Here is a 13,664-nt window from a genome sequence, read left to right on the forward strand (position 1 = left end):
TCCCCTCCCTCCCCTACACTTAATGGCATCAGATACCATCTTCACCCAGTCTGACTGTGAGAATCTTTTCTCACTCAACTTCCCAAATCTAATATCATACCAAATCCATTTGATTCTTCCTCAGAGCCAGTCCTCCTCTTTCCCACTGCCACTGCCCTAAATTTTCATCCTCTCCCCTCTGAATAAGAGCAGCCACCTTCCAAATAGGTACCTTATGTGAATTCAACCTCTGCAACACTACTAATTTCTTTCCCTCGGTAGAAGCTGCACATGTCCCCCCCCCCCCCCACCTTTGTAAACACCTTCCAAAGCTACCTGTTGCCTACAGGATAAATGTAGAAACATCATGGAGCTTAAAAGAAACATAACACATGCCCTAACCCACCTCTATAACTTCCTCTCTCCATTTCTTGCCTTCTTCTCCTCCCCTAAACCATAAACTTCAATGGCACTAAATTCATCCTTCCACGAGCTGACCATAAGCTTTCATGCTTCTAAGTCACTGCAAGTGCTACCTCCTCTACCTAGAATGTCCTTGCTAACTCAGAAAATTCCTACTCAACCTTCAATGCCCACCACTATTATTTACTTCCTCACTAATACTGTTTGTGGCTCCTTCTTTTGTGTCTCACAGTACTGGTGGGCTCTTCCAGGCCTAGAATCTACTCTAGTCCATGCTGTCTTCTCATGTCCACACTTAGGCATCTGGCACCTGCTAGACACTCAATGCAATCAACCTTTATTAAAGGAAGGACTGAAAAATTTGACCCAGAAGCTAAATAAGTATTGGAGTCATCTAGCTGAGAAACTTTAAGAAACCAAAACAATAGTGGTCAAAATAGAGAGAAGGAGGTAGGCCAGAGAGATTAATGACAGTTTTGATAAGAGGTACATAAAACAGAATGAGAATCAGAATAACACAATGTTTTTGTGCATGAGAGATTTAAAGGTTGATGTTTCATGGGTAGTACTAGAAAAATTTGGAAAATTATATAATTTTTCTTTTCTCTGTGATGGTCCATTTATACCAAACCCAACTTTATGTGGAAAATAATCAAAAATTTGTTCAAGTTTTAAAAGTTTAAAATTTTAATTCTAGATTAAGAGAAAAAAATAAAATAATTGGGTAAAATAATTTTCCTGACATCTTCAATGGCAAAATTATTAACTAAAAATCAGGTGTGCTAACATTCAGTACTTTTCACACTGTAGTACACTGACATTTTTAGATTAGATTTAATGTTCTGAACTTGAAAACTTAATACTCCAAGAAAAAATATCTATAGATGGGATTCTTTTGTAAGAGGGATTCATAATCAAGTTTAATATTCTCTGTCTCTTCCATGATCCTTGCCTCCTATCCCTTGGCAAATTTACTCATTATTTTATTGGATCTCCTCTGCCCTACTTCCAAATCTTCTCTAAGTTTGAATGCTCTGGCACCCTCTTCATAGATCCAGAAAGTACACTTAACTTTTCTTACACATAACTTAATATTTAGTTTAACAGGTGTAATAGTGGAGTTTTGTGATTTTGAGTGAAGCCTCTGGAATTCAAACCCAGAATCTGCCACTTACAACACGAACAAAAGTTACTTAACTTCTCTTTTCTTCAGTTTCCTTATTTGTAAAATAAAGTTGTTGACAGGTCCCAGAAAACCTGATTCTGCTCTAATCTTAGAAAATACCTACCACATAGTAAATGCTTAATAAATGCTAGGCACTATGATAATAATAATAATTATTATTATTTATACAGTTGTCTTAGGTCAGTGACTAGTCTATCTTGAATATCTGTATTAACATTACCTGTCTTAGCTTAAAAATCCTTTGGCTGTTGAGAGGAGAGAAGGATGTACATCTAATCAAAGGTTTTGAATGATACCTAACACAGAACCAAATTCTATTATAACTTAGAAACAAACCTTTAGTAACCTAGGGAGACGCTCCAATTTCCTGACTATACTCTAGTAATCATCTTACTCTATATTCTCCACTGTCTTTAAGATGACCCACCTTCAACTATTAATTGTAATGGCCTTATATTATGTTTATCTCACCTTGAAATCTCATCAAAAACAAACAGTAGAAAAGAAAGAATTTGAATAGCCTTTCGTGCCTATGTATACTATCCAAGAAGAAACAGAAAGTGCCTACTTATTTATCCAGACTTCAATGAATCCAGGAAACAAAATTTGTCTCTCTTACTATTAACTAAAGATATGGATATTCCTATGAACCAGAGACACTGTTACAATTATTTAAAACTATTTCAATGATCCAGCAATCACACTCCTAGGTATTTACGCAAATGAGTTGAAAACCTTATATCCACACAAAAATCTATACACAAACGTTTATAGCAGCCTTATTCATAATTGTCAAAACGTGAAAGCAAACAAGTCCTTCAATATATAAATCAATAGACAAATTGTGATATATCCCATACAATGGAATGTTACTCAGCCATGAAAAGACATAGGGAGACTTAAATGCATTTTGCTTAATGAAAGAAGACAGTCTGAAAAGGCTACATACTGTATGACTCTAGCTATGTAACATTCTGAAAAGGAAAAACTAAAGAGATAATAAAAAGGCCATGATTGTCAGAGGTTGTGGGGGCAGGGATGAATAGGTGGAACAGAAGGGATTTTCAAGTACTGAAACTATTTTGTAATATTCTGTAATGGCAGATACATGGCACTACACAATTGGCAAAATCAATATGGTATTGATTTTTTAAAAGCTAGTATTTTAAAATGCTACATTTACATTTAAGAAATACTGTTTATACATTTGTCAATTACATTTCTTTCCAAAATTTAATTTTGCCCATATGCAAAAATTCCAATTTTAGTTCATTGTTGGAAGCATTAAACATCAGCTGATTTTAAAACTTTCTTATTGTTTATGTCAAGTATGTGAGTATATTAGGTTGAAATACAAGAAAATAAGAAAACCTCCTTTAGTGGCTCCCAAATGGATCCTGATTTGTGCCAGCTGTCTGATTTTTATACATTGCTACATTACAGGATCTTGAGTAAATCCAAAAAGAATTGGTTGATCATCACTACTATGTAGTCTGCTTTATCTAGGAATTAATCTGGCAATTATCTCTGTTACTATCTAAGGTAAATTATATCATTAAAGTAGCCAAATGGCATCAACCCTTCTTTAAAAGTTATGGTCTACTACGCCATTTAGTATGTTTGTATATCAATGAATTAGTTTTACAGGGCTTCCTTAACCAATGACACTCAACAGAAAATGTATAAAACAATTCAAGCATGCTAAAGATGTATCACCCATTAGGGACACACTCATCAATGTCAATAAAATAGTATTCCATTTATAAAAAAAAAAAAAACTTTCATTTATGTTGCTTGGATTCCTAGATATTTTTGGCTTCATTTTGCCCCAAAACTTGTTTCTAAAAATATTTTGCACATGATGGGATGAGCACTGGGTGTTATACACAACTGATAAATTAGTGAACACTATACCTGAAACTAATGATATACTATATTTTGGCTAATTGAATCTAAATTTAAAAAATATTTTGCAGATATTCCACTTACTTCTTTCTTAAGTGATCATCAGCCACTTTGAGAGTTAACAGTTACTCTATTAAAGTGACAACAGAACCAGATGTAATATCCCATCCCCCCAAATGCATTTATTCCCCAGGTGATTTTTAAAAAGCTACCAAAGAAACATAATCCCACCTTCAGAGCACTGAGACAAGAGGAAAAACGATAGAAGAGATAAAGAAAAAGAAACAACAATAGTTCTCCTAGAAGTTTTAACTCATGAACTACCACCTCAAGTAAATTATGCACTTTGGCATTGCATTCAAAGGAATCATTCAAAATTCAAAACACAAGGCCTTTATGTCTCATTTTTATGTAAACCAATTTCCAACATAAATAATTTTTAATAACTACTTAAAATTTGAGAGAAAATATGTAGGTATTCTTTACAGATCATGTTTTTTAAATTATCACTTCCATAGCAGGGCACCTGGCTGGCTCAGTTGGTAAAGCATGTGACTTTTGATCTTGGGGTCATGAGTTCAAGCCTGTTGGGTATAAAGCTTACTTAAAAGAAGAAAAAAAAAAGAAAACAATGACTAGTGAATTTACATGTCTTCCTAATGCCAGAAAAACTGAATAAACTGAAAAATTCAGTTGATCTATAATTACATAGCAATGTAATATCCAGTAAAGCATTTTAGCTGTTGATGAAAATGACAATATACTAATAGCTGTATAGCTCTGACTTAAACACATTTTTCACATACAGTGATTTACTGTCTTTGGACAATATCTCTCATCTTTTATATATTTCATTCTACTCAGTTACCTATGTTTCTAATTGCTCCATCTGCTAATTTCTCTTCACTGAAATGTCAAATATCGTTTATGAGCTCCTTTAAAACCTTGCCAATAATACTAACTACATACTATATTGGTTTTCATAAGGAAAAATTAGTTTTTGAAGAAGGAAAAACTATTTAAAATGTTTATATTATATCCTACAAAATAATCTTCAACTGAATTTTTTTGGTAAACTATGTTGCAGTCTTCTACCAACGTTCTTTGGTTCAGTATAAATGATATGGTAAATTTGCATTCAAATTCATGGAACTTTTCAAATCTGTTTCCCATTTAGCTGGCCAGCCAAAAACAATATTTTCATTTGTAAACAGCTGTTTCATAATCAGCTCTTTTGTACTATGTGAAACTCCATAAAAAAATAGAAAATTTTATTTAAAATACAAGAATTGCATTAATCCACTGCAAATCATTGATTAGTTTTTGTATACTACCACACAGTTTAACTTATAAGGAAAGATTTTAAGGAAAATTTAATCTTGTGTCCAAATATAACATTACTTTAAACATGAGGTCATCTAAACATCTGTCTCCAATATATCACTGGGGATTTAAATCAAAAGTCTGCTAAACATGTACAATCATTTTGAAAATAAATAACAGGACAAATTTTGTCTTGATTATGATTATCATGCATTTTAAAAGGAAACATTTATTCTAATAAGAGAAGTCTGAACTAATTTAAACTTTATTGACATTAGCTTAAAATAGTTTCATACAAGACTAAGAGATATATTTCATTTATTTGCTGCTTAACAATACTTATATTTTAACTTGTCAACATTAAATGCTTTTCCTTTAGCTTTTCATAGTATTCTTTATCTTTGCAAAATATTCAAGAAAAAATTTCAAGACATAAAATATTTCCACTCAGTAACTGAAAAAACTAATAATAGTCATTCTGAACTTTCCTTCCTTTAGGGCAACTATGAATCCTCAACAAGAATTAAAATGGTTCTATCCATTTAGCTGACTCCTGCTTTATGCTTTAAATAATATGAATATGGCTAATTATAAAAGACAGTTAGGGCAATAACTTTACTCCAAGACTTTACAATCAGCAAAAATTAGATGTATTTTGAGGAGAGTTTAATTAAGCTTAAACTCTGTATCTTACTGTAGAATTTAATTTGTGTCTAGTAAGTGTGGGTATTTTAAATTCAGCAACAGGATTACTACTACCAGTTAACTACTTGAGATGAATTAGCATTAAAAATAAACAAAAATGCTTAATCTTCAAAAGTTTCTGCCAGTACTAAAATGAACTTTAGCTGTTGAAAAGCTGGAGAAAAACAAATTAAAGCATATATAAGAATAATATATTCTTAGAAAAATACTATAGCATTCTCTCCTGTGGCAGAAATCACCAGAAAATTCAGCTGAAAGGGATACTAATGTCCAGGGTGATCATGCATCTAGTAGGCTGCTACAAAATATAACTGTAGAAAATGATCATTATAGGTTTCTGAACTACCTCTTTTCTTCTTCCTGCCTATGTCTTGGAAGACTTAACAGCTTTGGCCATGGCAATTTCAGGTCATGGATTCTACCTTGGTCGACACAGGCTAAGAACTTCAAAGTCCACTCATGACACTGTGTACACAATTCTTTAAAGGCAACAAGTGTGTCTTACTCGCCTTGGGTACCCATTGCCTAGAACTCCATTTGTCACATATCTGCAGCTTGATAATGCTTGATAAATGCATGAATGAGTTAATGAGAGGACTGACTAGAAAATAAGAATCTTTGCTCTAGTTGAGTTGAAACTGCCTACTAATAAACTGCCTTAGTTTTCCCTCCTATAAAATGAGGCTAATTCTTGAACTGTGTCCTCACAGAGGTATTGTGAGAATTGAAAAAAAAAAAATACATACAAAATTATCTGGAAAACTAGCAGTAGTAAACAAGTGTGATTGTTTTAATGATCATCAACAGTATACATAGGTTAAAACTGTATACATAGAGAAAAAGACACTGTGAGAGTACTTTCATTTTTTTAACATCGTAAGATCTTGAAAATTAATAATTAATGTCTTTTGGATTACTAGGAAGAAAGTCATGTTTTCTTATATAGTTAATACAATTGAGTTTTTCCTGGATCTTCACCTTCCCATTCCAAAAAGTTTAACACTATAATGAATGGCTAAGGATGCTGATTCAGCATAAGCAATATAAAAGCATGTATTCTCATGTTGCCATTGTTTTTCCCTCAAATTCAAACAAACATGGATATGAACTAAGTGGGATGTGTTTGAATTATATTGATCTTTGTGTTAAAATAGTACAGATTTGTCTTTATGACTGTCAATTATCTCCCTTTTTTAAAAAAAAAAGCCACTAAAATATAAAAGTAATTTTGCTATAGCATAGTTTCAACTTATATAACTCTCACATTGAAACTGTGGGTTCCCACATATTTTACAATTTTCCATGTCTCTTAGTATTTGCTCTACTATGATGTTGATAAAAAGCGGCCCCTTGAAAAATCACTAAATTGGCTTTGCCCTCTTCAGTTATTTAAAATATTTGTAACAAAACTTGCAAGGTACAATGTGTCACTTTTATACATTTTTGTCTGAGTGCTTTAATATAATACAGTCCCACCTTCAGGGACAGTATTTCTCAACCTCAGCTGCACATTGGAATCAGCTGAAGCACTTTAAAAATGCCAAATCCTGGGCCCAACTCCGAAGATGCTGATTTAGTTGATCTGGACTATGGCCCTGGCATCAGGATCTTTTAAAACTACCCAGGTTATTCTAATGTGCAGTCAAGGCTGAGAACCAGTGCTTTGGAAGTTTACAGTCTTGTACAAGAGATTGCTAATAACAGCAACAAACCATCAATTTATGGAGTGCTTACTTGTGCCAAGAAGCAGGCTAAGCACTCTCTGTGCATTATCTCAATTAATTTGCAACAACCTTATGAAGAAAGATTCTGTTACTAATTCCTACTTTATGAATAAGGACCTGAAGATTAGAAAGATTAAGAAACTCTCCCAAGGTCCCACCGCTGTTAATTGGCCGAGAGAGAATGTAAAGACAGTTCTGTCCAACTCCAGAGGAGGAACTCTTCATCACTGACGACCATCATGGTAGAAACTATGCCATAAACCAGATGTTTAAAAAAGGCAAGTCAGAGTGCTAGTGAACAGAAGAAGTGTCAGAAGAATTAGCTTCGGGATACAAAAACACTAAAATTAGCAAGATATTGGAAATGCCAATTTTTCTCCCAAGCCTGACTGTCAGAATAAATTGTTAACTTTCTCAAAATAGTAGTATTGGAGGAAAAGAACACTCCCAAGGCAGTGTTCTGGTCTAGCTGCATACCTCTCAGTCGTCATGGACACAGGAAGGAACAATGAAATCATTATTTGACTATTATTTTTTAGTTGCTAGTCAGCATATGATTCTGTCTGTAAACTGCATCTCTGCATTCCCTACGGATCAGGGGAGCTGTCCCTCCTGGTAGTGACAGAATAACCACAAACAAAACAATCCTTCTCAGGGGAAAGCCATCTTTATCTGTCAGTATTAGTCAGTTGAGAAACAGAGCTGCAAGCAGCTGAAAAAACAGTTTGACTGTTTTAAGTTTACAGGTGGCCTTATAATGGAAATTTTTACACACTGAAATTCCTTTTTCAAGTTAAAAAAGTTTGGACAAAAAGGGACAAAATTTGGCAGTATTTTAATGCAATGCTTCTAACCAGCTTGCAAAAGCAAAATATCAAATTTTAGTGAAGCTTGGTGAACCAAGCACCCGCCTTCTGGCAAATAGACTCAGTTAAATATTACCACTCCTTCTGTGCTGAAAATTCCTCATGGCTAAAATCAGACCAGCCACACTTATCACAGGGCCTGGTATATACAAGACAGTTAAGAAACTCAAGGATGTTGAGAAGAATTAATTTAAAAATAATTTTAATAGAAAATTGTACACACAGAAACATAATGTCAACATGTAAATAATAGGATAGCTGCTTAAAGCCCAGCTAAAAAGTATTTGTGTGCTCTGTGTGTATGTATGTGTGTGTGTGTATTGAAGGCAGGATGAGAAAAGAGGAGAAAGCATTTGACTAATAATTCCCCAAGTATTAGCAGCAAGAATCAGATACTTGGGGTTCCATGAAAGATACCTGTTGGGCTTTCTCCAACATTTGGGGTAACGAAGCAGACAAAGCCAGTTCATTTTGTAGGTGGCTCAAAACCTTCCCGATTGGCCTACCCCCAACTTACACTTTTTTTCTGTGCCCAAAAGGCACAGTTTGAAGCCTATCCCACGTAATAAAGTTCAATTAACTACATTTATCAATTTAGCTACTAGAATAAAATTTTCCTAGGACAAAATCAGAGTTTTAAAAAAGTCAGATTAGGAAACTATTTATGAAAGTTGGAAAGGTATGGGGTTCTTTGGTGGGAAGCCCTGGATAGGCCCCTTAGTGAGAACACTGAACCTTGGAGTTAAGAGACTAGAAAAAATACAGAAACTAAGGAGAGAAGGAGAGATGGCTAATTAACAACTTGAGTAACAATTTTGCCTTCAATTCCTGGGAAAAGAACTAACAGACCCCTGTTAATATATAAATCAGCAGTTGTCAATCAGATGGTCAGTCTCTTTCTCCCTGGCATGGGATATGGAAATAACCACATTAAAGGAAATGCCTTTACTACTTATATTGATTAATAATACTCAATGCACTTGCTCCAAATAATAATTTGTGATTTTAAGATTCCCAAAGTTATTATGAATGATAAATATTATACAACACCTACAAAAATATAAATGCCCTTCTTTCTTAAAAAAAAAAAAAAGTATGTTTCGGGGGAAGAGAATGACCCAAGTTATTTGATAGGGTGACCACTGGGATATGAACTGAGAATCATTCCTATAGGCCCACTATGGAATACTGAAAATGAAACCTAATGACTCCATTTTGGGAATAAAAATTTAAAATTTCTGACAAAAAATAAGATTATGTTATTGATATCTAGGTTTTACTTTATTTTATTTTATTTTTTTTAATTTTTATTTATTTATGATAGGCACACAGTGAGAGAGAGAGAGGCAGAGACACAGGCAGAGGGAGAAGCAGGCTCCATGCACTGGGAGCCCGACGTGGGATTCGATCCCGGGTCTCCAGGATCGCGCCCTGGGCCAAAGGCAGGCACCAAACCGCTGCGCCACCCAGGGATCCCTATTTTATTTTATTTTTTACTGTTTTCTTTTTTTTTTGTATATTTTTTTTACTGGAGTTTGACTTGCCAACATACAGCATAACACCCAGTGCTCATCCCGTTATGATATCTAGTTTTGAGAACAAAACTCTACCACCCCAAAATAAGGTTAAGTTTCTAGAAAGTAAATAGAAAAATACAGTTTACATTATAAATTATAGAACATAATTATAGTTTGCATATATTCATATAAAATGTCATTCACCTATGGATATTTTTGAAATGCTTGGAATATGCCTAAATACTTTTATATTTTCACTCTCCATTAATAACTAACATTTACTGAGTGCTTACTAAATCCTAGGCCTTTAATGATATCAACTTACCAATATGATATCAAAGGATATCAATAATAAACCTTTACGTGTATCAACTCATCTGACCCTTTAACAACCTTATGAAGTAGATTGCAATGTATCCTATGGATAAAGCACAGAAATGTTAAACTGCCTTCGCAACATCTAATGAATATCAAAGCTGGGATTTAATGCTAGTCAGTAAGCATCAGAATCCCTATGGTACATTACTTCCCTATATTACCTCTTCACAAGGTAAAGTTCACTAGGAAAACATGGATGCCTCTTGATGGAGTACCCTATTTTCTTCTTTATCATCTCAGTTGTAACCATTTCATTGCTTAACTCCCACAGTATACTCAAAAGTTTGCCATATACATAACTAGTTTTGGAAAATGATGTAATTCCAAAATAAAGATCTGAAAACAAAAAGTAGGTAGATCAATACATATACATATATATATATCTATACACACATATATGTATGTATTCATATTCATATATACATATAATTTTGTGAAGTACACATATTTTTGTATATATGATATATGACTGGAAAAAAATACAACCAGCACACTAGACTTTGAGCTTGGGAAAATTAACCTATCCCCAAGTGTAAGCAAGTCAACAATAAAATAGTCTATACTTCTTATAACCGTTCCTGGGAAGCCAGGTACTGGGAAAAAAACAGGTCACAGTCAAGATCCAGGTTTGCAGAATCAATGGAACTTAGACTACATAGGATTAAAGTCCTGACAAGATTGACTCCTTCTTAGGGCAATCGGGGCAGGAAACGTAGGACCCTTTGGAATCCCTTTTTCTTCCTTTGCCACTACTAGGAATAAAATGGAATCGTTCATTTTAGACACTGCATGGTTCCTCCAGTAATGTCTGAATTTGATGGCAGGTAAGCACTACCAATGACATGTGTTGGGCATGGAGGAAATTGCACCCACTCCTTCAAATCATTTAGGAAGCAACATACATTCTAGTATCTTGCTGAAAAGTTTAGAATTTTTTAAATTAATTAACATTCAAAATTGGGAGCCAAAATAAATTTACCATTCATTCAGTCACCTATTCATTTCAACAAATGTTTATTGAGTATCTAGCCTGTGCCATTTTCTATTTTAGGCACTAGGGAGATTGCTGGGTACCAAACAGACTAAGATTCTTATCCTCAGGGAGGTTATCATCAAGTGACAGAAATAAGAAAATGTTTTAATATCTGTCACTATTATATATCAGCTTTAGTTAACAACTAATATGCATTCTTACATTTAAATAAACATGTCACTGTTACAGGTCAATAAAACAAAAAAAAACTAGGATTTCTTTAAAACTTTAATATATGGTTATTTTACAGCTATGCAATGTTAATAAGACATACATTAAAAGCGTGACTTCTTTCATGTATGTTCAAATGTAAGAATACACAAATTTATATAAAGCACATGAATCATAACAAAAAATAGAGATATTTTCCAATGTAGAAACAGTTTTGTTATTTCCAATGTAGAAATAGTTTTAATAACAACCTATTTATACCAATAACCACTGCGACTCCCAACTACTCCAACCTTGATGCTTCCTTTATTGTAGTTGTTTGCTTCACACTTCCCCTGTGGTCCTTTTCTGCTGTCTGACTATTCAGCATCCATCCATCCATCTATTTATGACACAAATATGTGCCAGAAACAACTGGAGTGAGAACCTCTAGAAATCATTACCCTTTTCCCTTAGGATGAGAGCCTTTCAGAAGTTAAAACTGACATAAAACTCTTCTATGTTTTGAGACTCTTAATATATTGAAAAGCAAAGAAATGCCAACTAACAGTTATTAAAATGTAGCTTATTTTAAATGCCTACATATCACATATCATATTAATGCTTCTAACACACACAACTGCAATGAGAAAAACAATGACTCTGTGTCTAGCTTTATTTGAAAGAAATGTCAAAAGTTTAGGTTATAAGGTCCTTTGTGAATGTAAGGCCCCATTCAAATGGCCCTTCTGGTCCTGCTGGCACTCCTTCCCTCCTGGTTCATTGCCAAGGAGAAGCTAGCAGGCTATCTCTGCATATGAGAATCTCAATCTCACTCCACTCTACCTAGAGCTCTTGAAATCTCCAGGGAAGCTAATCTCAAAAGGGTTCAGAACCCTCTATTTGAGCTTAAGGATCCTAAATGCCCCAGCGTTCAGAGCTCCTATTAGTGGTATTTCACACTTATTAGGGTTTAAAAAATATATAGTTTTGTGGCTCACCCACAAATTACATAACACTGTTCTAAGGGGGAAATGCACCCTGATTGCAAACAAATAGCCTAAACCTACAGATTTTTGGAACACGACCTACATACATATTTAAGCATTACATGAAACTATATTTTTTCTCACAGATGGTAACTGCATTTTGTTTTTCTTATGTCTTGTATGTTTTTTTCTTATGTCTAATATGTTTTTCCTATACATGGTAAATGTGAGTCATTTTTTCAAAATTTTAACTTACCCACAAAAAATTTGCCATCTATTTCTAACTTACGCGAATAATGAAAAGTAATAGACCTCCTTTTTAAATTTACAATACAAAATATTTGTGTATAGTTGCTCACAAGCAGAAACTGAATCATATATTGATTATATGTCAAATATTCCATTATAGGAAGCAAATCACATTGTTTAGCATTCTCATATACCTTAGATCAAAAAATAAAAGTTTTATTTTCAGTGCAGCTCTGAGAAATTATCACTTCTACATGGAACATTCCCTCCACTATAAGCAAAATAAGATGCAATGAATGAGTTCAAAGCACTTGGCTTCTAAAATAGAAGATATTTTCTTTGTCTCTGCCACATTTATGGCTGATCAAGCAGGGGAACATAAGCAAAATATGTCTCAAGAGAATTGTATCATTGTGGCAAATGCAATTTGAATAAAAATAGATTTACTGCATAGATACCATATTTTAAGCACTGTGTAAGTCTTGGTTTCTACCTAAAAGGGACTCACTCTTTGAAAGACTTAAAAAACATGAATTAAATCCAGTATAATCTTTTAAATTAATCACATACACAAAAACTAAAGTAATTGTGAAAAAGCATCCATGTAGAGTAAAACAATACCACACAGTATATAAACATATCAATAAAACATTATAAATATAAACAATACTGGATAATGCCTATTTAAAAGCCCCTATTGAATGGACAAATGATCATTTTTAAAGTATAGAATATATAAATTCAGCAAGGGTCACATAGACACCATCATCACTGCTTTCTTACCATATAACTTAGGTGCCAGTATCTCTGCTATTCTTTCTTTTCTTTCCCTTCTTTGCTTCTTTGTTGACCTTCTAATCTCCAATGTATGTGTGCTGAAAAGAAGTCATGCGCCAATGCAGATCTTTACAAAAACATGAAGGAAACAGAAGAAGTCTTATTCTTCCTTGATGCCTTATCAGGCAAACATGAGACTATATCGCTTTGTAAAAAAAAGTTATTGATATGATTTTGAACTTTTATATGATCATATTTCTACTTTCAACTTAAAAGAATATGAAATAAATGTTTTCTTAGCTCCACCAAAAAAAGCCCCTGCTAATCGAAATAAATCATTAAAGAGTCTTTAGTACTTCTTATATTAAGTACCTTCAAAATTCATTTTCTTCATAATTTTCCTAAAATTTCATAGTTGCATACATTTCTCATTTAGAGGGAAAGAAATAATGTGTTTAAT

General features: G+C 33.5%; 1 protein-coding gene across 10 annotated transcripts in view; it reads right to left on the reverse strand.

Moving 5' to 3' along the window:
* Positions 1–13,664, reverse strand: part of SLC25A21 (solute carrier family 25 member 21) — a 470,013-nt gene that overhangs the window by 444,644 nt on the left and 11,705 nt on the right. Inside the window, exon 2 of one of the 10 annotated variants that reach the window (XM_025443800.3) lies at positions 13,211–13,331. The exons of the other annotated variants lie outside the window; for them this stretch is intronic. The gene's annotated coding sequence lies outside the window, so the exon portion shown is untranslated. The remainder of the gene's footprint in view (positions 1–13,210; positions 13,332–13,664) is intronic. 10 annotated transcript variants of the gene reach the window in all.

Source organism: Canis lupus, chromosome 8 (genome assembly GCF_003254725.2).
Source record: "Canis lupus dingo isolate Sandy chromosome 8, ASM325472v2, whole genome shotgun sequence".
NCBI classification, from domain to species: domain Eukaryota; kingdom Metazoa; phylum Chordata; class Mammalia; order Carnivora; family Canidae; genus Canis; species Canis lupus.